The 27,241-nt window shown below is 36.2% G+C and overlaps 1 pseudogene across 1 annotated transcript in view; it reads right to left on the reverse strand.

Annotated features, from left to right (window-relative positions):
* The window catches only part of LOC309653060 (ubiquitin carboxyl-terminal hydrolase 44 pseudogene), a 28,412-nt pseudogene extending 3,560 nt beyond the window's left edge, over positions 1–24,852 (reverse strand). The window contains exon 1 of the transcript XR_014268768.1: positions 1–24,852. The product of XR_014268768.1 is annotated as a ubiquitin carboxyl-terminal hydrolase 44 pseudogene (transcript).
* Between the last annotated feature and the right edge of the window lie 2,389 nt (positions 24,853–27,241).

Consider the following 27,241-nt stretch of genomic DNA (forward strand, 5'->3'; position numbering starts at 1 on the left):
CTTTTTAAAACACACACACACACACACACACACACACACACACACATACACACACACACACACACACACACACACACACATATATATATATATATATATATATATATATATATATATATATATAAATCGCAAGAAGAAAGACCCACTGTCTTTGGATCAACTAAGGATTTCATTAGAAGAGGTATCAATTTCTTCTTTGGGATGTTGGCTACCAGACAGGGGTTTACAATGTCCATTCTCAGTAAGTCGCTGGGCATAAAACAAAATATAAGCTTGGGCCTTGCATATTTCATCCATAGTGCACATGTTTAGCTTGGAATCATTGCAGTGTACTCAGAACCCTCCTTTGGAATTATAACGCTAGGCAGTGTAATGTCCTGAGCCAAATCCTTTCCCGTGGTGCATTACTACAGCAGGTAAGTAATGAATAAAACATTCTGGTCTGTGAGATTTCAGAGATTCCCTTCAGCAATAGGGCTCCATGTTTAAGATTTCTTCAAAGCCAACATGAACACCAATCTTCTCTCAATTATTATGACCTGACCACCTGAATCGTTTGAGATGTAGTCTGAGAACCTGAAGTAGGTGGAAAATCATAAGCTGTTTGGGGGTTTCTGTGAGTATAACTGGTTTTGAGGAAAACCTTCTATGCTTTGAATTACACTGGTCACATATATAGATTTTTCCTTCTGAAGCTTCAGTTTTTGTGAATTTGGCCAACATTTTAGTAACCAGACACGGCTGGGAAGTAGTATCTTTTCCATTGCATTGGTATCTTTCTGGAAATTCCAGTGACAAGTCCCAGAAGGGTGCTATGATATTTGATTTGTTTTCACATGCAAGACATGTAACCTGACTGAGAAGTTGTCTATGAAAAATGTTATTCACAATATTCATAAAGTGTTTGATAAGTTTCCTTTGAGAAGTGGGGATAAGAGATGGTATCCTGGTACCAGTTGTCTCTAGTTCATGCTGTATTTTATCCAAAAGCTCAAAAATAATTTCTCGAGCATCTTGTTAGGCATAACCACGAAAATCAGGTATTAATCTCCATACTGAGGTAGCATAGCAAATGGTGTGACCAAGGCCCACTTTCCAGACCACATAACTTGGAACAAAGTATGCAATTCATGACAGAGAGAAGTGTATTATGAACTTGGCTTCCTTGGCTGAATAAGTTCTATCTTTCTACTCTTTGATGCTCCACCACTTAGTCCTGATGATAAACTTGGATGTCTGGAGCAAACAGAGCCTGTTTCTTTTTCTTGGCATTCATTCATTTGATATACTGTATCTGTGACTGGAGGATGCCTTTAAGATGATCTTGTTTTATCACTAGCTGTCACAGCCAGCCATCTGTTCAGATCAAGTTTGAAAAATATTGTCAAAAAATAAGTAAATGACTCAATACTTGAAGAACATAATTCATATAGCAAGTATTTCCAAAATTTCTCAATCCTGTTACACCAAGAGTTACAATTGGCATTCATTTAATGGAGGAATCACTGGCAATTTTTAAAATTTTATTTTATTTATTTATTTTTTATCCAGCAGGTTCTTATTAGTTATCTATTCTATACATATAAGTGTATATATGTCAATCCCAATCTCCAAATTCATCCCACCACCACCACCACCACCCCCCTTGGTGTCCATACGTTTGTTCTCTACATCTGTGTCTCTATTTCTTTCTTGAAAACTGGTTCATCTGTACCATTTTTCTAGATTCCACATATATATATTAATATACAATATTTGTTTTTCTCTTTCTGACTTACTTCACTCTGTATGGCAGTTTCTAGGTCCGTCCACGTCTCTACAAATGACCCAATTTCATTCCTTTTTGTGGCTGAGCAATATTCCATTGTATATATGTACCACATCTTCTTCATCCATTTATCTGCCGATGGGCATCCAGGATGCTTCCATGACCTGGCTGTTGTAAATATTGCTGCAATGAACATTGGGGTGCATGTCACTTGGATTTTTAATCTTACATCTTCTGAGGTGTATACCACTTCATCTTTTGCTGGTGATGCTAAGGTTTGAAGTGGTACTTGAACAGGAACTATTTATCTTGTGGGGGACTGATCTAGACCTTGCAAATGTAAACTCTTTCTTGGAGACATACTTTCCAATCCTGCTTTAACTTGATACTCTAATTCTTGCAGTCTTTTTTTCACTTCTCTTTTTGCTATTTTTTCCTGAAATTGTTCTTCTTGCATTTTTCATCCAATGGGTGACTGTTAAAACAAGTTCAAAATATTTTACCCATTAGTATCCTTCTCCTGTGCCAAAGAGCAGTATACATCTGATATACGTTTTGAAGCAGAGAGTGTGCGCCATCCTGTAAGAAATAAGAATCATCACTTGTACCCATAGACTGTAAAATACTTCCACTACCAGTGTTGCAGTGATAATTTTGACTTTTGATTGCACTTAATGTACTTCATAGTAACTTCAAGTCTCCAGTTGCATTATCATTAAAAACATAATCATCACAAAGGTAACAAAAAAAAACACATCTCATTCACCTCCAATGCAACAGGATGACTGCTTTCTTGAAAGTGCTTGAGTGCAGGTTCTTCAATATATCTTCCACAGACAACACAGGAACTGCTAATGCGAGCACAAATCAACTCAGTTGTATTGCAGTCCACACAATGCCATTTCTGAGTGTCGAGGATGGAATGGTCTTGAACAAGCCTCAACTGCCCAATGTGCTTGCACTTATCCATTGTTAACATTTAGTCTAGCTGAGAAATACATAATCCAAACAAGTCTCTGTTCACAACACCTGAAGCATCTGGAAAGATCCCGATCCAGAGCGGCCATCTTAGCGCTCTTCAGTGTGAAGCTGCAGCCGACCCTGCCTCCGTCCCCCCACTTCGGAGTGCCGGGAGGGGGCAGGCTGCTCTGCTCTGTGACTGTGGATGGATAGGTTGTCCACCTGAGGCTGGGAACCCACTTCTGGGCTCCAACTCCGCGTCGGTGCAGGATTAGATTTTATATGAGTCTAAACGCACATGTTGTCACTTTTACATGGTAGCCGATGGCTTATCAACTATTTATAAGCTTTCATATATATGCTGAAGAGGAAGCAGTTCATTCTTTACCTGTGGCAGTTCAATACCTTTGCTGTAAACACCAAATGATTTATTTTTAGAAACTCATTTCTGAAGTCATTTTTTCCCGTGGAACCTGTATGTATATTTGGACATTTTAGATTTAGGAAATGCTTTCATAAAAATTGGAAAAAAATAATAAAATGGCTGCATATGTACCCTCGTTACTTTGGTTACTCCAACGTGACTTGCCTTACTCCCCTTTCTAATCTCTATCAGCTCTACTTACTCAGAGTAGCATTTTATACATGGGATTATGTTATAAATGCATTCCTTAAGTTAAAAATAACATTAAATGTATACATATATCCCCTCCCTCTTGGACCTCCCTCTCACCTCCCCCCCCAAAAAAAAACATTAAAAATGGTTAAAGTAACATTTGGTCAAAATTACTCTTGATTTTTTTTATGCTTCTTTTACATTGCCCATAGAAACACTGGGACAAATGTTATTTTGGTATGCAATCCTGGAGAGTAACATATATGTGACTACATATACTTTATAAAGTATTAGATAGCAATTATGGTACATAAGAGGAAATACATATGTGTGCATAATTTAACAGTATTTTATTTAAATTAAATTATCATTTAAAGTTGAATTCATAGAAGTTAAATATAAGTGTGATGGAATTCTAGATATACTCTCCTACAACTATTATTTTTTAATTCAGGCTACAGACCAAGAGCTACAAATCTAGTCTTAGACTGTAGAGGTAAATGAGGCAGAAAAGGAGTGGAGAAAGAGGTCATAATGCATTCACCAATTTCCTTTGTACAAATTATTTACCAGTACCTCAACTAGAGGATATATTTTTATAAATGTGCATGTGGGGAAGGGGGGGGAAGATGGTTACTTCTTTGTTTCTCCCCACATTGCCTAGCACGATGCTGGGCACTCACCAGGTCCTCAGTAAAGAAGTGTTTGGTTTATGTCTGTCTGCCACTGGCACAAAGTGCATTACAGTTACATTTATACACAGAATGACTGGTGAGTCAATATATATCCTATGTGGAGCCAAGCAGAAGGACAAGGTTACAGCAAGCTGTTAGTACACTGACAGGAGCAGTGAAGGTGATCATGAATGCCTGGGAGTGCTTGAGCAATATGCCAATAGTTAGTCTGTGAGGGGAAAGTAGTGTCAGTGGACTCAGAGGCAGGTCAGAGTCAAACGTTGAGTCAACACAGCAGGAGAGATTAAGTCTGAGCAAAAGCAAACACAAGAATCAGAGACAGGGAGGGTACATGCAGTGCAGGAATGAGGGCAATGTGCAATTGGGCATGACAAATCACATGACAGGAGCTTAATACTGCAGTTGCTTTCTAAAGCTTGAGGGGCTGTGCTACAAAACTCCTGTCTTCCAAACAAGTCACTGTAAAATATCCTGGGAAGTTAAGTGGTAACTGCTTTCCATGATGACATGGATTTTGGACTGGTTCATTGACGAATTCCCATAGGACATTACAGTGTCTGGAACATAGTAGGTATGTAATAAATATTTATCAAACGAATGAACGCAGAAACATCTGTAGTGAATCTGCTAAGGGCTGATACCTCAATAAGATGCATGTATTTTCTTTCTTGCATTCATTCAACCAACTAAATAAGCACGAAAAATAATGAATTTCTAATACACAGGAAACTGTGAGGAATACAGATATATACAAACTGCATAATTCCTATCCTCAAAGAATTTTCAGTACCATAGGAATTTTAAGACTTACACTAAAGATATAATAAATGTGAAAATGGTGAGGGATATAAACAAAATGAATTAGAAATTCATAGAAGTGATTAACTCTGGCAGCAGATTAAAGAGAATTTTATATCTACTGGGTGACATTCGAGTTAAATACTGAAGGACAGGGAAGCTTGATGACAATAAATATAGGAAAAGGACAACTTAATTAGAAAGAAGGATCATCAGCAAATCACAGTAATGGGAAACTGCATGATTGAGAAACAGATAATCATCTAGTTTTCTTGGGAATATGACACATATTGCAAAGAGAATAGTGAGAGAAGAAGGAAAGGTAAAATGGGTAATTACTAGGGGGATTATCAAGCACCAGGCTAAGAAGTGTTAAACTGTACTATGAATATTTGAATGCTTTGGGTAAGGGAAGACATAGCCAGAGCTGTTCTTTAGAAAGATTAATCTGATATATAGGGTGGGCTGGAGAAAAGAGCTAGTAGAAGACAGAGTGTCATGTAGAAAACAATTACAATAGTCAAGAACAAACAAACATCAAAGTAGTGAGACTGGGGAGTGACATCAGCAACACGGTGGCATGAGACATTCCTCCTTTTTATCCCCCTTTTTAATCAATTAATTTAACATCCAGACATGAACAAGAGCAATTTTGTGGGGGTTTCCAGACATCACACCTTTCTCTAAGGGACTCAAGAATAATCTTTCTCACAAGTGTGCCAGTATGAGATAGATAAACCCCCATATGGACTATGGAACCAGAGGAACCAATGAGACTGCCTGGACCACTCTTGCCCCTGTTAGGTAAGAATTGGGTGAGTGCTGAATCAGACAGGTACTCACCCACGAGACAGAACTTGCAGAAGTCCAATCCTTCTGAAGGGAGAATTCAGCACACTATTGGAAAACAAAAACAACTAAAAAGAAAGATACAAGTTTGGTCACAGAGGAGGTGAGCTTGGTCACAGCAGAGGTAATAAGAGAAACATTCCAGGTGCTGCCCCACCTCCAAGAAGCACTGATCAGGATTGATTTATCAGGAGGAGGCAAGTCTCCTGCAGGGAGAAAGGAGGGCAGGGAGAGAGGGTCTGACTACCCTAATCTGGGGGGAGGCAGTTGGAGAAACTAATTTTTCTTCACCAGCACCGAGAGTACTAAGGTGAGATCTCTGCCACTGGGGGGAGGAGATAAGTGAGAAAGAAGGAAGTTTAAAAATTCAAATGGCCTTGAAATGGTTGAACTCTACAGAAAGTTCCCCCACACTCCCACAGGCATAGGATTTCCCTATCATGTCAATGGGTGCACCAAATACACCAAGTGCTATATCCACATTTCCCTCCACTCTGCTGCTGATTCCCTGTACATGCTCCCAAGTGTGTCATGAGAGTGATCTCTAGTAGACAAGGAGCATGCTCAGAAAACGGGTCACAGTTGATAAGCAAGGGAGAAACCACTCACTTGTGCTACAGCACCACATTCTGGAATAAAAAAGAAAGATTTCTAATTACAATGCTGGTGAATCATAAGAACCAAAGAGAAAAAAAATTTAGTTAAACTGGCATCTGCTACTTCAAAAGTGAAAACAGAAATGTATAGCTACAAACAAAATGAAAAAAAAAATCAAGGAAATATGGTATCACAAAAACAAAATGGCAATTCTCCACAACTGAACTCAAAGTCATGAAATATTGCAATCTAACTGATAAATAATTCAAAGTAACTGATATATGAAAAATGTCATGGATATTTTGATAGGGAATGCATTAAGTCTGTAGAGTGTTTTGAATAGTATAGACATTTTAACAATATTAACTTTTCCAATCCAAGAACACAGGATAACTTTCCATTTCTTTGTATCATTTTCATATTCCTTCAACAAAGTTTTATAATTTCCAGAGTATAGGTTTTCACCCTTATGGTTAAGTTTATTCCTAGGTATTTTATTTTATTTTATTTTGATACAATTGTAAATGGTAATTTCATAATTTCTCTCTCTGATAGTTCATTGTTAGTTTTTAGAAAAGCAGATTTCTGTTTATTAATATTGTATTCTGTAATATTATAGAATTAATTTATTAGCTCTAATAGTTTTTAGGTAAAGACTTTAGGGTCTTATACATAGAGTATCACACCATCTATAAAATAGTGAGAGTTTTACTTCTGCCCTTCCAACTTGGATGTCTTTTGTTTCCTTTTCTTTTCTTATTGCTATGGCTAGGACTTCCAATATTATGTTAAATAGAAATGGCAAGAGTGGGCATCCTTGTCTTGTTCCTGATTTTAGAGGAAAAGCTTTCAGGTTTTCTTCATTAATTATGATGTTACTTGTGGGTTTGTTACAAAGGGTCTTTATTATGTTGAGATATGTTCCCTCTATACAAAATTTGATAAGAGCTTTTATCATCAGCGGATGTTGAATTTTTTCAAATGCATTATTTGCAACTATTGAGATGATCAGTATTTTTTTATCTTCCTTTTGTTAATGTGGTGTATCACATTGATTGATTTCTCACTAGTGAAACATATTTGTATCCCTGGTATAAATCCCACTTGAGCATGATTTATTATCTTTAAAAATTATTGTTGAATTTCATTATCTAATGTTTTGTCAAGGGTTTTTGCTTCTATATTCATCAGAGATATTGGGCTATAATTTTCTTTTTCTCTAGTTTTGTCTCTGGTTTTGATATCAGGGTAATTGTGACTTCATAGAATCAATTTGGGAGTGTTTCATCCCCTTCAAATTTTTGGAATAGTTTGAGAAGGATAAGTATTAATTCTCCTTAATATGTTTGGTAGAATTCTCCTATGAAGCCATCCTGCCCTGGACTTTTGTTTCCTGGGAGTGATTTTATTACACATTCATTTTCACTACTAGTGATCAGTCTGTTTATATTGTACATTTCTTCCTGATTTAGCATTGGAAGGTTGTATGATTTTTAAAATTTGTCCTTTACTTCTAGGTTGACCAGTTTATTGGCATATAACTGTTTGTAGTATTCTCTTATTTTTTTTTCTCTGTGGAATCTTTTATTATTTCTCCCTATCATTTCTTATTTTGTTTATTTGGGTCCTCTGTCTTTTATTCTTAATAATCCTGGCTAAAGTTTTATCAATTTAGTTCATGTTTTCAAAAATCATCTCTTGGTTTCATTGATCTTTTTTTATTATTTTTGGTCTCTATTTTATTTGTTTATTGTCTGATCTTTATTATTTCCAATCTTCTGTTGACTCTGGGCTTCATATGTTCTTGTTTTTCTAATTCCTTTATATGTAAAGTTAGGTTATTTATTTGAGATTTTTCTTGTTTCTAGAGGTAGGCCTGTGTCCTATAAATGCCCATCTTAGAAATGCTTTTGCTGCATCCCATAGATTTTGGAAAGTTGCATTTCCATTTTCATCTGTCTCAAGGTAACATCAGATTTTCTCTTTGATTTTTTTCATTGACTCATTTGTTTTTTGGTTTTTTTTAGTCCCCATGTGTTGTGCTTTTCCAGTTGTTTCTTCAAATAATTGACTTCTAGTTTCATACCATTGTGGTCAGAACCCATGACATTTTTAAGAGAGCTAGAACAAATAATTCTAAAAAATATGTGGAAATAAAGAAGACCCTGCATTGCCAAAGAAATCCTGAGGGGAAAAAAACAAAACAAAACAAAACAAAAAAACCCAGAGGTACCACACTCCCTGAGTTCAGAATGAACTACAAAACCATAGTAATCAGAACAGCATGGTACTGACACAAAAACAGACATATAGGGCAATGGAACAGAAAATAGAGCCCAAAATAAACCCACATACTTATTGTCAATTAATCTATGACAAAAGAGCAAAATATACAATGAAGAAAAAAACAGTTTCTTCAATAAGTTGAGGGCTCAAATCAATAAAAATAGAAATGTAAAAGTAGATGTTAAAATGGACACCACAGAAATATAAAGGATAATAAGAGAATACTGCAAGAAACTGTATGCCAATAAAATGGAAAACCTAGGAGAAATGGACACATTCTTAGAAAGGTACAATTCTCCCAAGACTGAAGCAAGAAGAAACAGAAAATATGAACAGACCAATCACAAGTATTAAAATTGAAAATGTGATTTAAAAATTCCCAACAAACTGAAGTCTAGGACCAATTGGCTTCATACATGATTTCTGTCAAACATTTAGAGAAGAGTTAATGCATATCCTTTTGAAACTATTCCAACAATTGCAAAGGAAGGAACACTCCCAAACTCATTCTATGAGGGCAACATCACCATGACACAAAAACCAGAAAAGGATATCTCAAAAACCAAAATTATATACCAATATCACTAATGAATATAGATGCAAAAATCCTCAACAAAATACTCGCAAACCAAATTCAACAATACATTAAAAGGATCATACACCATGATCAAGTGGGGTTTATCATAGGGATGCAAGAATTTTAAAATATCCATAAATCAATCAGTGTGATACACCACATCAACAAACTGAAGAATAAAAAATCATATGATCATCTCAATAGATGTAGACAAAGATTTTGACAAATTTCAACACCTATTTATGGCAGGAACTTTCCAGAAAATGGGCATAGTGGGAACATACCTCAACACAATAAAGGTCATATATGACAAACCTACAGCTAACATCATACTCAACAATGTCAAATGGAAAGCATTTCCTCTAATATCAGGAACAAGACAAGGATATCCACTATTGCCACTTTTGTTCAACATAGTTTAGGAAGTCTTAGCCATGGCATTCAGAGAAGAAAAAGAAATAAAGGGAATTTAAATTGGAAAAGAAGAAGTAAAACTGTAACTCTTTGCAGATGACATGATACTATACATAAAAAATCCTAAAGACCTACCAGAAAACTATCAGAGCTCATCAATGAATTCAGTAAAGTTGCATGACAAAAAATAAATACAGAGAAATCTGTTGCATTTCTATACACTAATAACAAAATATCAGAAAGAGACATTAAATAAGAATACCATTTACCATTACATCAAAAATAATAAAATACCTAGGAATAAATCTACCTGAGGAGGCAAAAGACCAGTACTCTGAAAACTATAAGATGTTGATGTAAGAAACTGAAGATGACATAAACAGATGGAAAGCCATACCATTTTCCTGGATTAGAAAAATCATTATTCTCAAAATGGCTATACTACCCATGGCAATCTACAGATTCAATGCAATTCCCATCAAACTATCAATGGCATTTTTCACAAAACTAGAAGAAAAAATCTTAAAATTTGTATTGAGACACAAAAGACCCCGAATAGCCAAATCAATATTGAGAAAGAAAAATGGAGCTGGAGGAATCCGGCTGCCTGATTTCAGCCTATATTACAAAACTACAGTCATGAAAACAGTATGGCTTCAACATAAAAAAAAGGCCATATATGAAAAACCCACAGAAAACATTATCTCAATGATGAAAACTTGAAAACATTTCCTCTAAGATCAGGAACAAGACATGTGTGCTCTCTCTCACCACTATTATTCAATGTAGTTTTGGAAGTTGTAGCCACAGCAATCAGAGAAAAAAAAGAAATAAAAGGAATCCAAATTGGAAAAGAAGAAGCAATATTGTCACCTTTTGCAGTTGACATGATAGTATAAGGGAAAATCCTAAAGATGCCACCAGAAAACACTTAGAGCTAATCAATGAATTTGGTAATGTAGCAGGATACAAAATTAATACACAGAAATGTCTTGCATTTCTATACATTAACAATGAAAGATAGGAAAGAGAAATTAAGAAAACAATCCCATTTACCATTGCAAATAAAAGAATAAAATACATAGGAATAAACCTACCTAAAGAGGCAAAAGACTTGTACTCCATAAACTATAAGACATTGATGAAAGAAATCAAAGACAACACAAACAGGTAGAGAGATATACCATGTTCTTGGATTGGAAGAATCGATATTGTAAAAATGCCTGTATTACACAAAGCAATCTACAGATTCATGGTAATCCCTTTCAAAGAGCCAATGGCATCTTTCACAGAACTATAACAAAAAAAGTTTTAATTTGTATGGAAACACAAAAGACCCTGAATAACAAAAGCAATCTTAAGAAAGAAAAATGGAGCTGGAGGAATAAGGTTCCATGACTTCAGATTATACTACAAAGCTACAGTAATGAAAAAAAGAATGGTACTGGCACAAAAACAGAAAGATATATCAATGGAATAGGATAGAAAGCCCAGAGATAAACCCACAAACCTATGGCCGCCTAATCTATGACAAAGGTGGCAAGAATATACAATGGAGAACACAGAGCCTTTTCAATAAGTGGTGTTGGGAAAACTGGAGAGCTACATGTAAATGAATGAAATTAGAAACTCCGTGACACCATACACAAAAATAAATTCAAAATGGATAAAAGACCTAAATGTCAGGCCAGACAAAATAAAACTCGTAGTGGAAAACATAGGCAGAACACTCTTTGACATAAACTGCAGCAAGATCTTTTCTTGATCCACCTCCTAGAGTAACAAAAATAAAAAAATAAATAAACAAATGGGACCTAATTAAACTTAAAAGATTTTGCACAGCAAAGGAAACCATAAACAAGATGAAAAGACAACCCTCAGAATGGGAGAAAATATTTGCCAACAAATCAATGGACAAGGCACTAATCTCCAAAACATACAAACAGTTCATGCAGCTCAATATCAAAAAAGCAAACAACTCAGTAAAAAATGGGTGAAAGACCTAAATGGTCATTTCTCCAAAGAAGACATACAGATGGCCAAGAGGCACATGAAAAGATTCTCAACATCACTAATTATTAGAGAAATGCAAATCAAAAGTACAATGAGGTATCACACTCACACAGGTCAGAGTGGCCACCATCAAAAAATCTACAAATAATAAATGCTGGAGAGGGTGTGGATAAAAGGGAACCCTCTTGCAATGTTGGTGAGAATGTAAATTGATACAGCCACTATGGAGAAGAGTATGGAGGTTCCTTAAAAAACTAAAAATAGAGCTACCTTATGAACCAGCAATCCCACTACTGGGCATATACCCAGAGAAAACCATAATTCAAAAAGACACGTGTGAGAGGGGTGCCTTCAAGATGGTGGACGAGTAAGAATTGGAGATCACCTTCCTCCCCACAAATACATAAAAACTACATCTACATGTGGAACAACTCCTACAGAACACCTACTGAACGCTGGCAGAAGATCTCAGACTTACCAAAAGGCAAGAAACTCACCATGAACCTAGGTAGGGCAAAAGAAAAGAGGAAAAACAGAGACAAAAGAATAGGAAAGGGACCTGCCCCTCTGAGAGGGAGCTGTGAATGTGGAAAAGTTTCCACATACTAGGAAACCCCTTCACTGGTGGAGACAAGGGGTGGGCAGTGGGGAAGCTTCAGAGCCACGGAGGAGAGCAAAGCAACAGGGGTGCAGAGGACAAAGTAGAGAGTTTCCTGCACAAAGGATCAGTTCCAACCAGCACTCACCAGCCTGAGAGGCTTGTATGATCACCCACCAGGGCAGGTGGGGGCTGGGAGCTGAAGCTCAGCCTTCAGAGGTCAGATCCCAGGGAGAGGACTGGGCTTGGCTGGGTGAACACAGCCTGAAGGGGGCTAGTATGTCACAGCTATCCTGGCAGGAGATGGGGAAAATGTCTGGACCTGCTGAAGAGGCAAGAGACAATTGTTTCGGGGTGTGTGAGGAGAGGAGATTCAGAGCACTGCCTAAATGAGCTCCAGATATGGGCATGAGCTGCGGCTATCAGCGTGGACACCAGAGATGGCCATGAAGCACTAAGGCTGCTGCTGCAGCCAACAAGAAGACTCTGCGCAACCACAGGTCACTATCCACACCTCTCCTCCCAGGAGCCTGTGCAGCCCACCAGTGCCAGGGTCCCGTGATCCAGGGACACATTCCCAGGGAGAACACATGGCGTGCCTCAGCAGCTGAAACTTCATGCCAGCCTCTGCCGTTGGAGGCTCGCTGCACATTCCATACCCCTCCCTCCCCCCAGCCTGAATGAGCCAAAACACCCTAATTAGCTGATCCGATCCTTTAACCCTGTCCTGTCTGGGCAGGAAAGAGGTGCTCTCAGGTGACCTACACAAAGAGGCATGGCTGAATCCAAAGCTGAAACCCAGGAGCTGGGCAAACAAAAAAGAAAAAGGGAAATTTCTCCATGCAGACTCAGGAGCAGCAGATTGAATCTCCACAATCAACGTGAGTACCCTGTATCAGTGGAATACCTGAATAGACAATGAATCATACCAAAACTGAGGAGGTGGACTTTGTGAGCAACTGTACACTTGGGGTTTGCTTTCTGCATCTAATTTGTTTCTGGTTTTATGTTTATCTTAGTTTAGTATTTAGAGCTTATTATCACTGGTAGATTTGTTTATTGATTTGGTTGCTCTCATCCTTATATATATATATAACTTATTTTCTTTTTGTGCATACATATATGTATGCTTCTATCTGTGATTTTTTTCTGTATAGCTTTGCTTTTGACATTTACACTAGGGTTCTGACTATCCGGTTTTTTTTTTTTTTTTTGCTTTTTTTGGTGTTTTTTTAATGTTTTAGTATACTTTTTAGCGCTTGTTATCATTGGTGGATTTGTTTTTGGTTTGGTTGTCCTCTTCTTTCTTTCTTTTTTTTAATTTTTAATATTTAAAAAAAATTTATTTTACTAACTTTATTTTATTTTATGTTCTCTTTTTTTTTCTCCCTTTTCTTCTGAGCCATATGGCTGACAGGGTCTTGGTGCTCTGGCCGCTTGTCAGGCCTGTGCCTCTGAGGTGGGAGAGCTGAGTTCAGGACATTGGACCACAGGAGACCTCCTGGCCCAACATAATATCAAACAGCGAAAGCACTCCCAGAGATCTCCATCGCAATACTAAGACCCAGCTCCACTCAACGACCAGCAAGCTACAGTGCTGGACATCCTATGCCAAACAATGTGCAAGACAGGAACACAACCCCACTCATTAGCAGAGAGGCTGCCTAAAATCATAATAAGGCCACAGACACCCCAAAACACACCACCAGACGTGGACCTGCCCAACAGAAAGACAAGATCCAGGCTCATCCACCAGAACACAGGCACCAGTGCCCTCCAACAGGAAGCCTACACAACTCACTGAATCAACTTTACCCACTGGGAGGAGACACCAAAAACAACAGGAACTACTAACCTGCAGCCTGTGAAAAGGAAACCCCAAAACACATTATGTTAAGCAAAATGAGAAAACAGAGAAATACACATAAGATGAAAGAGCAAGGTAGAGACTCCCCAGACCAAATAAATGAAGAGGATATCGGCAGCCTACCTGAAAAATAATTCAGAGTAATGATAGTAAAGATGATCCAAAATCTTGGATATAGAATGCAGAAAATACAAGAAACATTTAAGAAGGATTTAGAAGAATTAAAGAGCAAACAAACAATGATGAACAGCACAATAAATGAAATTAAAAACTCTCTAGATGGAATCAATAGCAGAATAACTGAGGCAGAGGAAAGGATAAGTGACCTGGAAGATAAAATAGTGGAAATAACTACTGCAGAGCAGAATAAAGTAAAAAAGAATGAAAATAATTGAGAACAGTCTCAGATACTTCTGGGACAACATTAAACGTACCAACATTCGAATTATAAGGGTCCGAGGACATGAAGAGAAAGAAAAAGGGACTGAGAATATATTTGAAGGGATTATAGTTGAAAACTTCCCTAATATAAGTAAGGAAATAGTCAATCAAGTCCAGGAAGAGCAGAGAGTCCCATACAGGAAAACTCCAAGGAAAAACACAGAAAGACAAAAATTAATCACACTATCAAAAGTTAAATACAAAGAAAAAATATTAAAAGCAGGTAGGGAAAAGCAACAGTTAAGATACAATGGAATCCCCATAAAGTTAACAGCTGACTTTTCAGCAGAAACTCTGCAACACAGAAGGGTGTGGCAGGACAAATTTAAAATGATGAAAGGGGAAAAAAGTACAACCAAGATTTCTCTACACAGCAAGGATCTCATTCACATTTGACAGAGAAATTAAAAGCTTTACAGACAAGCGAAAGCTAAGAGAATTCAGCACCACCAAACCAGCTCTACAAGAAATGCTAAAGGAACTTCTCTAGGAAGGAAACACAAGAGAAGGAAAAGACTTACAATAACAAACCCAAAACAATTAAGAAAATGGTAATAGGGACATGCATATTGATAACTACCTTAAATGTAAATGATTAACTGCTCCAACCAAAAGACATAGGCTGGCTGAATGGATACAAAAACAAGACCTGTATATATGCTGTCTACAAGAGACACACTTCAGACCTAGGGACACATACAGACTGAAAGTGAAGGGATGGAAAAAGATATTCCATGCAAATAGAAATAAAAATAAAGCTGGAGTAACAATTCTCATATCAGATGAATAGACTTTAAAATAAAGCCTATAACAAGAGACAAAAAGGGCACTACATAATGATCAAGGGATCAATCCAAGAAGAAGATATAACAACTGTAAATATTTATGTACCCAAGCTAGGAGAATACTAATATTTAAGGCAAATGCCAACAGCCACAAAAGGGGAAATTGACACAATCATAGTAGGGGACGTTGACACCTCACATTCACCAATGGACAGATCAGCCAAAATGAAAATAAATAAGGAAACAGAAGTTTTAAATGATACATTAAAAAAGATGGACTTGATATTTATTGGACATTCCAACCAAAAAAAGCAGATTACACTTTCTTCTCAAGTGCTCATGGAACATTCTCCAGGATAGACCATATCTTGGGTCACAAATCAAGCCTTGGTAAATTTAAGAAAATTGAAATCATATCAAGTACCTTTTCTGACCACACGCCTTGACTCTAGATATCAATTACAGAAAAAAATCTGTAAAAAATACAAACACATGGAGGCTAAACAACACACTACTTAATAAGCAAGAGATCACTGAAGAAATCAAAATAATACGTAGAAACAAATGACAATGAAAACACGATGACCCAAAACCTACGGGATGCAGCAAAACAGTTCTAAGAGGAAAGTATATAGCAATACACTCTTACCTCAAGAAAGAAGAAACATCTCAAATAAACAACGTAAACTTACACCTAAAGCAATTAGAGAAAGAAGAACAAACAAAACCCAAAGTTATCAGAAGGAAAGAAATCATAAAGATCAGATCAGAAATAAATAAAAAAGAAATGAAGGAAACAAGAACAAAGATCAATAAAACTAAAAGCTGGTTCTTTGAGAAGATAAGATAAATGATAAACCATTAGCCAGACTCATCAAGAAAAAAAGGGAAAAGCCTCAAATCAATAGAATTAGAAATGAAAAGAGAGAAGTAGCAACTGACACTGCAGAAATACAAAGGATCATGAGAGATTACTACAAGCAATTATATGCCAATAAAATGGACAACCTGGGAGAAATGAAGAAATTCTTAGAAAAGCACAACTTTCTGACACTGAACCAGGAAAAAGTAGAAAATATAAACAGACCAATCACAAGCACTGAAATTGAAATGGTCATTAAAAATCGTCCAACAAACAAAAGCCCAGGACCAGATGGCTTCAAAGGTTTGAATTCTATCAAACGTTTAGAGAGGAGTTAACACCGATCCTTCTCAAACTCTTCCAAAATATAGCAGAGGGAGGAACACTCCCAAACTCATTCTACAAAGCCACCATCACCCTGATACAAAAACTAGAAAAGATGCCACAAAATAAGAAAACTACAGACCAATATCACTGATGAACATAGATGCAAAATCCTCAAAAAAATACTGGCAAACAGAATCCACAGCACATTAAAAGGCTCATATACCGTGATCAAGTAGGGTTAATCCTAGGAATGCAAGGATTATTCAATATATGCAAATCAATCAATGTGATAAACCATATTAACAAATTTAAGGGGAAAACAATATGATCATTTCAACAGATGCAGAAAAATATTTTGACAAAATTCAACACCCATTTATGATAAAAACCCTCAAGAAAGTAGGCATAGAGGGAACTTATGCCAACATATTAAAGACCATACGTGACAAACCCACAGCCAACATCGTTCTCAATGGTAAAAAACTGAAACCATTTCCACTAAGATCAGGAACAAGGCAAGATTGCTCATTCTCACCACTATTATTCAACATAGTTTTGGAAGTTTTAGCCATAGCAATCAGGAAGAAAAAGAAATAAAAGGAATCCAAATCAGAAAAGAAGAAATAAAACTGTCACTGTTTACAGATGACTTGATAATATACATGGAGAATCCTAAAGATGCTACTAGAAAACTACTAGAGCTAATCAATGTATTTGGTAGAGTAGAAGGATACAAAATTAATGCACAGTTATCGCTTGCATTCTTATACACCAATGATTAAAAATCTGGAAAAGAAATTATGGAAACTCTCCTGTTTACCATTGCAAAAAAAAAAGAATAAAATTCCTAAGAATAAACCTATCTAAGGAGACAAAAGCCCTGTATGCAGAAAGCTATAAGACACTGATGAAAGAAATTAAGGATGATACAAACAGATGGAGAGATATACCATGTTCTTGGATTGGGAGAATCAACATGGTGAAATTGACTATACTAACTAAAGCAATCTACAGAATCATTGCAATACCAATCAAACTACCAATGTCATTTTTTACAGAACAAGAGAAAAATATTTCACAATTTGTGTGGAAACACAAAAGACCCTGAATAGAGAAAGCATTCTTGAGAAAGAAAAACGGAGCTGGAGGAATCAGGCTCCCGGGATTCAGACTATACTACAAAGCTACAGTAATCAAGAGAGTATGGTCCTGGCACAGAAACAGCAATATAGATCAATGGAACAGGATAGAAAGCCCAGAGATAAACCCACACACATATGGTCACCTTATCTTTGATAAAGGAGGCAAGGACATACAATGGAGAAAAGAGAGCCTCTTCAGTAAGTTGTGCTAGGAAAACTGGACTGCTACATGTAAAAGAATGAAATTAGAACATTTCCTGACACCATACACAAAAATAGAGTCAAAATGGATTAAAGACCTAAATATAAGACCAGACACTATAAAACTCTTAGAGGAAAACATAGGCAGAACAGTCCATGACATAAATCACAGCAAGATCCTTATTGACCCACCTTCTAGAAAAATGGAAATAAAAACAAAAATAAAAAAATGGGACCAAATGAAACATAAAGGCTTTTCCACAGCAAAGGAAACCAAAATCAAGACGAAAAGACAACCCTCAGAATGGGAGAAAATATTTGCAAATGAAGCAACTGACAAAGGATTAATCTCCAAACTATACAAGCAGCTCATACAACTCAGTATCAAAAAAAAAAAAAAAACAATCCAATCCAAAAATGTGCAGAATACCGAAAAAGACATTTCTCCAAAGAAGATATACAGAATGCCAACAAACACATGAAAGTATGCTCAGCATCACTAATCATTAGAGAAATGTAATGCGAAACTATGATGAGGTATCCCCTCACACCGGTCAGAATGGCCATCATCAAAAAATCTACAAACAATAAATGTTGGAGAGCATGTGGAGAAAAAGTAACCCTCTTGCACTGTTGGTGGGAATGTAAATTGATACAGCCACTATGGAGAACAGTATGGAGGTTCATAAAACAACTAAAAATAGAACTACCATACAACCCAGCAATCCCACTACTGGGCATATACACTGAGAAACCATAATTCGAAAAGAGTCATGTACCACAATATTCATTGCAGCTCTATTTACAATAGCCAGGACATGGAAGCAACCTAAGTTTCCATCAACAGATGAATGGATAAAGAAAATGTGGCACATATATACAATGGAATATTACTCATCCATATATAGAAATGAAATTGAGTTTTTTTGTAGTGAGGTGGATGGACCTAGAGTCTATCATACATAGTGAAGTAAGTCAGAAAGAGAAAAATAAATACCGTATGCTAACACATATATATGGAATCTAAAAAGAAGAAAAAACTGGTTCTGAAGAACCTAGGGACAGGACAGGAATAAAGACGCAGACATAGAGAATTGATTTGAGGACACAGGGAGGGGGAAGGGTAAGTTGGGACGAAGTGAGAGAGTGGCATGGACATATATACACTACCAAATGTAAAATAGATAGCTAGTGAGAAGCAGCTGCATAGCACAGGGACATCAGCTTGGTGCTTTGTGTGCACCTACAGGTGTGGGATAAGGAGGGTGGAGGGTGACGCAGGAGGGCGGAGATATGGAGATATATGTATATGTATGGCTGATTCACTTCACTGTAAAGCAGTAACTTACAAAACATTGTAAAGCAATTATACTCCAATAAAGTTGTTAAATAATATATATACATATGTGATCAATGTGGAAGAAGAACAACAACAACAAAAAAAAAACGACACATGCATCCCAGTGTTAATTGCAGTGCTATTTACAATAGTTAATACATGGAAGCAAGCTAAATATCCAAAAACGCAGGAATGAATAAAGAAGGTGTGGTCCATGTATGCAATGGAATATTACCCAGCCATAAAAAGGAGTGGAATTGGGTCATTTGTAGAGACGTGGATGGACCTAGCAAGTATCATACAGAGTGAAATAAGTCAGAAAGAGAGAAAAAAAGGTCGTATATTTATGCATATATGTGGAATATAAAAAACTGGTATAGATGATCTTATTTGTAAAGCAGAAATAGAGACACAGAGACAGAGATCAAATGTATCTGTTCCAAGGGGGAAGGGAGGGTGGGATAAATGGGGTCATGGGGATTAACATATATACACTATTGATACTATATATAAAATAGATAACTAATGAGAACCTATGGTATTGCACAGGGAACTCTACTCAGTGCTCTGCAGTTACCTAAATGAGAAGGAAATCCAAAAAATAGAGTATATGTGTGTATGTATAGATGATTAACTTTGCTGTACAGTAGAAACTAACACAATATTGTAAAGCAACTATACTCCAATAAAAATTAAAAGAACGGAAAGAAACAAAGGGTTAAAATGAACATTTCTTTAATGCACCATTTCCAGTCAGACACATCCACATCAACCAAACATATGAAGTCAAGCACACATTATGATATACTGTATATTTGAATGAAGATATTAGTATGGAGAGATTAAACACTTCCTGCACTATGCACTGCTTTATCATTAATTGAAATTTCGCACTTATGCTCTGCAGAATTATGTGTTTTTACATTGATATTATTGATTATTTTCTCTTTAACCTAATGAACATCTTTGCAAATGAAGGCAGTATTGATGCTGCTATAAAATTGTCCCCCTGAGGAAAAAATTCCTACGGGTACAGTCATATGGTAAATTTATGTTTAGCCATTTAATAAACTGCCAAACTCTTTTACAAAACTGGCTGCTTCATTTCAAATTTCCACATACTATGTAAAAGAATTTCAATTTCTCCACAACCTCATAAACGCTTCTTGCTGTTTGTCATTTTGTTTATAATCATATTCTAGTGGGTATGAAGTGGTGTACATTTGTATTTCCCTAATGAGTAAAGATGAGTTTCTTTTTATGTGCTTATTGGGTGTTCAAATATTATCATCAATGGAAAACTTTTAAAATGTTTGATCAGTTTTGAAAAAAAAGAAAGAAAGCAGTATGATACTGGAACAAAAACAGAAATATAGGTCAATGGAATGGGATAGAAAGCCCAGGAATAAACCCACACACTTATGGTCATTTAATTTACAACAAAGGAGGCAAGACTATGCAGGGGAGAAAAAACAGTCTCTTCAATAAACGGTGGTGGGAAAACTGGACAACTACCTGTAAAAATGAAATTAGATCCTTCTTTAACACCATACACAAAAATAAAATCAAAATGGATTAAAGACATAAATGTAAGACTGAATACTATAAAATTCTTAGAGGAAAACATAGGCAGAACACCTTTTGACATAAATGGCAGCAATATCTTTTGTGATCCCTCTCCTAGAATAAGGAAATAGAAACAAAAATAAACAAATGGGACCTAATCAAACTCAAAGGCTTTTGCACAGCAAAGGAAACCATAAACAAAGCAAAAAGACAACCCAGAATGGAAGAAAATATTTGCAAATGATACGACTGAGAAGGGATTAGTTTCCAAAATTTACCAACAGCTCATGGGCTCAATATCAAAAAAAAAAAAAATCAAAAAAAAAAGGGCAGAAGACCTAAATAGACATTTCTCCAAAGAAGACATACAGATGGCCAAAAGGCAAAAGTTGCTCAACATCACTGATTATTGGAGAAATGCAAATGAAATCTACAATGAGATATCACCTCAAACCAGTCAGAATGGCCATCAGCAAAAGTTCTACAAACAATAAATGCTGGAGAGAGTGTGGAGAAAAGGGAAACCTCCTACAGTGTTGGAGGAATGTAAATTTACACTGTTGGAATATAAATTGGTATAGCCACTATGGATAACACTGTGGAGGTTCCTTAAGAATCTAAAAATACAGCTAACATATGATCCAGCAATCCCTCGCCTGGGTATATATACAAAGAAAAACATAGTTTGAAAGTATACATGCACCCCAATGTTCACTGCAGTGCTTTTTACAATAGGCATGGAAGAATCTAAATGTCCGTAGATGGAGGAATTGATAAAGAATATGTTGTACGTATCAAATATTATTCAACAATTATAAAAGAATGAAAGGATCTTCCCTGGTGGCACAGTGGTTAATACTCCACCTGGCAATGCAGGAGACACAGGTTCGAGCCCTGGTCCGGGAAGATCCCACATGCAATGGAGCAACTAAGCCCCTGTGCCACAGCTACTGAGCCTGCGCTCTAGGCCCACAAGCCACAACTACTGAGCCTGAGTGCCACAACTATTGAAGCCCGCACACCTAGAACCTGTGCTCCACAACAAAAGGAGCCACCACAATGAGAAGCCTGCGCACTGCAACGAAGAGTAGCCCCCACTCGCTGCAACTAGAAAAGCCCATGCACAGCAAGAAAGACCCAATGCAGCCAAACATAAATAAATAAATAAATAAATTTATTTTAAAAAAAGAAAAAAAAAGAAAGAAATAATGTCATTTGAAGCAACATGGATGGACCTGGAAATTATCATACTAAGTGAAGTAAGTCAGACAGAGAAAGACAAATATCATATGATATCACTTATATGCAGAATCTTAAAAAAAGATATAAATGAACTTATATACAAAACAAAAACAGACTCACAGTCTTACAGAAGGGACTTATGGTTACCAGGGGGAAAGTTGGGGGGGAGTCATAAATTGGGAGTTTGAGATTGACATGTACACACTGCTATATTTAAAATAGATAAGCAACAAGTACCTACTGTATAGCACAGGGAACTCTGCTTAATACTCTGTAATAACCTAAAAAAAAAACCTAAAAAATAATAGGTACATGTATATGTAGAACTGAATCACTTTGCTTTTCACCTGAAACTAACACAACACTGTTAATCAGCTATACTCCAATAAATAAAATAAAAATTTAAAAATTGGATTGAAGACCTAATATATTTATTGTCATAATATATTTAGACCTGAGATCATAAGTCTTAGAAGAGAACATAGGCAGAACACTATTTGACATAAATTGTAGCAACATTTTTATGTATCTGTCTCTTAAGATAAAAGAAACAAAACCAAAAATGAACAAATGGGAACTAATTAAACTTAAAACTTTTGCACAACAAAGGAAACTAACACAGACAAAATGAAAAAAATAAAATCCTTCTGAATGGGAGAAAATATTTGCAAATGATATGACTGATGAGAAGTTTTCTTAAGTAATTTTTATTGGAGTATCTTTGATTTACAATGTGTGTTAGTTTCTGCTATACATCAAAGTGAATCACTTATACATATACATATATCCACTCTTTTTTAGATTCTTTTCCCATATAGCTCATTACTGAGTATTGAGTAGAGTTCCCTGTGCTATACAGTAGGTCCTAATGAGAGGTTAATATCCATAATATATAAAAAACTCATGCAACTCAATATCAAAAAATATAAAGCCATATTTTAAAATGGGCTGAAGACTTGAATAGACTATTTTCCAAAGAAGATATACAGATGGCCAATGGGCACATGAAAATATGCTCAACATTGCTAATCATCAGAGAAATGCAAGTCAAAAACCACAAGGAGAACTAGCGTAGGAACTAATAAGTCCACTGCTGTGTATATATCTGAAGGAAATGAGAACACTAATTTGAAAAGAAACATGACCCCGATTTTAATAGCAGCTATTTTACTATAGCCAAAATATGGATATATCTTAAGTACCCATCAACAGGTGATTGGATAAAGGAAATGCAGTATATATACACAATGGAATATTACTCAGCAATAAAAAGAATGAAATTTTGGCATAATCAACACAGTGGATGGACCTATCAAGTAGTATGCTTAGTTAAATAAGACAGAGAAAAGCAAATACTCTATGTTATCACTTGTATGTGGAATCTAAAAAATAAATAAAGAAAGAAAGAAATGAAACGAATGTGTACAACAAAACAAAAACAGACTCACAGATAAAGAGAACAAACTAGTGGTTACCAGTTGGGGAAGAGAAGGGGAGAGAGGTGAAATTAGAGTATGGTGTTAAGAGACCCAAAATACTATGTACAAAACAAATAAACAACAAAGATATATTGTATAGCACAAGCAAATATAGCTATTATTTTGTAATAGTTTTATATGGATTATAATCTATAAAAATACTGAATCACTATGTTGTACACATAAAACTAATATAATATTGTAAATCAACCACAGTTCAATAAAAAGCAACTGTTATGAAGATTTCATTTTCTGTGGAATAATTATATATAGTATTGTGTTTTTAATTTCAGTTTCAGCATGTTTGTTATTATATAGAAATGTGATTGATTTGTGTGTGTGTGTGTGTGTGTTGATCTTGTATGCTGCAAACTTGAACTCATTTAGTAAATGAAATCTTTTTCACACTATGCCTCTGGTCACCATATAGCTGAAATATACAATGCTCAGGCAAAAGCCTGAGGTACTTGGGGGTTACTTAATTTTGAAGAGGACACAAGGCCATTGTCTGCTTATTAATTCTTTTAGACCTTCAGCAAACAGCTGGGAGATGCTGCCACAGAAGATGTTCTTTATCTGTTTTTAAAAATCTGTGATATCTGTTTTAACAAGCCTACTTTTTATGTAAAACAGATCAAGTTTAAGGATGGAGAAATGATCTGAGGTCAGCATTTCATAGGGAAATTGATTTTAATTCAGGGATGACTTGTCAAGAAATCCCTCGTTTACTAGCTCACAGAAAATTAAGTGGTTTGGGGGTTTAGAACCGAAATTTAAGTTGTAAATGATCTCAGAAATTATAGAACGTGCAGAAGCCACTCTCAAGAAAATGTGTGGCCAAAATAGTGCTTTCCAGCAACCAACCCAAAATAGCACAAGACGAAAGCTGCTCCTTTATATATTTCTTCTTATGCCCTTTTCCCTCTGAAGAGTACTTCATTTTATTTTTCCAGGTCCCTAATTTTGATTCAGAACCGCGTCTTTGTTTAAGGGTTTTTGTAGATAAACCTCGATTTTGTCAATCTCAATTTTTTCTAAGAAGTAAGATCAACTTCTAATTGTCAATGTTAAATCCCACTCTCTGCTTTCTCCTGCAGTATTCTCAAGATGATTGCACCAGGTTATTTCCCACTCTGGGTCAGACATTCTCAGTAAACCGAGTAAGTAACTGTCCCTGCACTTGCTTCATGTTATGGCATTAAATGCTGGAGAGAACAGAGGGGAATCCCAGATTGTCATTGTCATTGTCTCTGCCTTTTTCTACCCAGTTCTGTGAGGCATCTGGAGTCCTCCTGGGATAGCCAGGGACTCCTGTATTCAGCCTTTGACTCGAGCAAAATTAATCCACATGGTCACATTTCCATAACCATTTGAAGGAGATCTGAAGGCTTCTCCACGCAGCAAGATCTAACACTGCAAGTGTAAATGAAATTAGTACCTTTGTCACTAATTGGTAAACAATACACTGAAGCCAGAGGAAAAACTCAGATGCCTTGGGAGAGACAGATAGGAAATGTACATCAACAGAACAGGTCTGCATGAGACAGAAGAGTGGGGACTGAGGGGAACTTACAATGTGACCTCACCTAAAGTCACCAAATTTAAAAACAAATTTTAAGGTGTTGAATAAGACTAGGGAAAAATAAAAACAAACACCTGCCATCTAAATGTGTTTGCAAGACTACTAGAACAAAACCTCTAGGTGGTGGTTCAAACTACATAGGGGAAAAAGATACTTAAAATTTCAGATATTGTCTGTATGAAAGTCTGCACAGATAACCAAATCTCAGACCAGTGAACTGGTGACTAACTACTAGTTAGCCTCAGGAAAGATGGCTTAATGACTCCTCTTACTTTGGATGGTACCCAAGCTTCTGATATTACATTAGATGCTGAATTCAAAGGATTACCTTTTAATTCAAGCAGATATTTGTTAAAACTACTTTTCTGAGAAACATATTTATGTGTGTTATAAACAAGAACACTTCTTAACATTAAAATTTTTGAACTTTAAAAAATATGTAAAATGTTCAAGAAATGTAAACAGGAGTTTTCATCTCGCTTTCCTTATGGTTATGTAAGCACCTTAAATATCAACACAGATCACAGACAGGCCCATTTACATTCATAGGAATTCTCAATCCCATTTACCATCACATCGAAAAAGAATAAAATACCTAGGAATAAACTTACCTAAGGAGGCAAAATGCCTGTACTCCAAAAACTATAATATGTTGATGTAAGAAATCGAAGATGACACAAACAAGAATTCTCTAAATAAGAAAAAAAATTCAAAAATTGTTTCCAAAATTAAAATGTTACTTTTTAGCAGCTGAAGTAATATTTGTAACTAGAAATACTGAAGGATAATATGTATTACATATAGGTAAATTATCCACATAGTTGAAGCTTTTTTTTCTTAAGAAGCAACTTTAAAATGTTCATAATCTAACATTTCCAGTAGACACTTTTCTACAGGTTTCTGCCTTTTTCTGTTTGAAGATAGGGAGCATGAAATTAGATTTTCTTGATGACACAAATTCACATTAGAAACATACGTAATTCTCCAGCATTTCTTGTAAAGTATTCTTTTTCTTTTTTTTATGAGTGGGGGACGGGGGGGATCTAGTTGCCTAGGAGCAAACTTCCATCTGTGTTATCTATTCATGAAGAGGATGTGTTCAGGGATTTTTTAAAACTTTTTATTTTATATTAGAAACTGAAATTAAAAACACAATGCCATACACAATTGTTCCGCAGAAAATTAAATACTTAGGTATGCACTCAACAAAACATCTATAAGATTTGTATGCTTAAAAATCTAAATGCTGATGAATGAAATCAAGGAGGACCTAAATAAGTGGAGATGCATACCGTGTTCATGAATTGGAAGATTCAACATAGCAATGATGCAGTTCTTCTCCAATTGATCTATATGTTGAGTGCAGTTCCTATGAAAAACCTCCTGGGATGTTCATAGACATAGACCAGCTTATTCTAAAATGTAAATGGACAAGCACAGACCTTAAAATAACTAAATCCTGAGAAAAAAATGTAATGAAAGGAATTACTTCTCTGATATGCAGTCTTACTATATAGCCCAGTCATCAAGAATAATGGTATTTGTGGAGGGATTGGCTCATAGAGCAATGGAACAAAAATAGACTCACACAAATATAGAAGAAACATACCTCAACATAATGAAGCCCATATATGACAAACTCACAGCTAACTTTACACTCAATGGAGAAAAATTGAAAACTGTTCCACTAAGATGAGGAATAAGACAAAGGTGCCCACCCTTTCCAAACTTTTTTTTTTTTTTTTGTGCAGTATTGCCAGCCTGTGACTTTTTTTTTGTAATATTTTTTAAAAATTATTTATTTATTTATTTATTTTTGACTGTGCTGGGTCCTCGTCTCCGCGCAAGGGCCTTCTCCAGTTGCAGCAAGCGGGGGCCACTCTTCATTGTGTTGCGTGGGCCTCTCACTATCGTGGCCTCTCTTGTTGCGGAGCCCAGGCTCCAGATGCGCAGGGTCAGTAGTTGTGGCTCATGGGCCCACTTGCTCCACGGCAGGTGGGATCCTCCCAGACCAGGGCTCGAACCCGTGTCCCCTGCATTGGCAGGCAGACTCTCAACCACTGCACCACCAGGGAAGCCCCTCCAATCTTATTCAATATACTACTGGAAGCCTAGTTAGAGCTATCAGGAAAGACAAAGAAATAAAAGTTATCCAAATAAGAAAGGTGAGAGTAAAATTGCTCTTTGCTTATATGATTTTATGTATAGAAAATCACAAAGGCTAAAAAAAAGCTGTTG

This window comes from Balaenoptera physalus (genome assembly GCF_965194825.1).
Source record: "Balaenoptera physalus genome assembly, chromosome: X".
NCBI classification, from domain to species: Eukaryota; Metazoa; Chordata; class Mammalia; order Artiodactyla; family Balaenopteridae; genus Balaenoptera; species Balaenoptera physalus.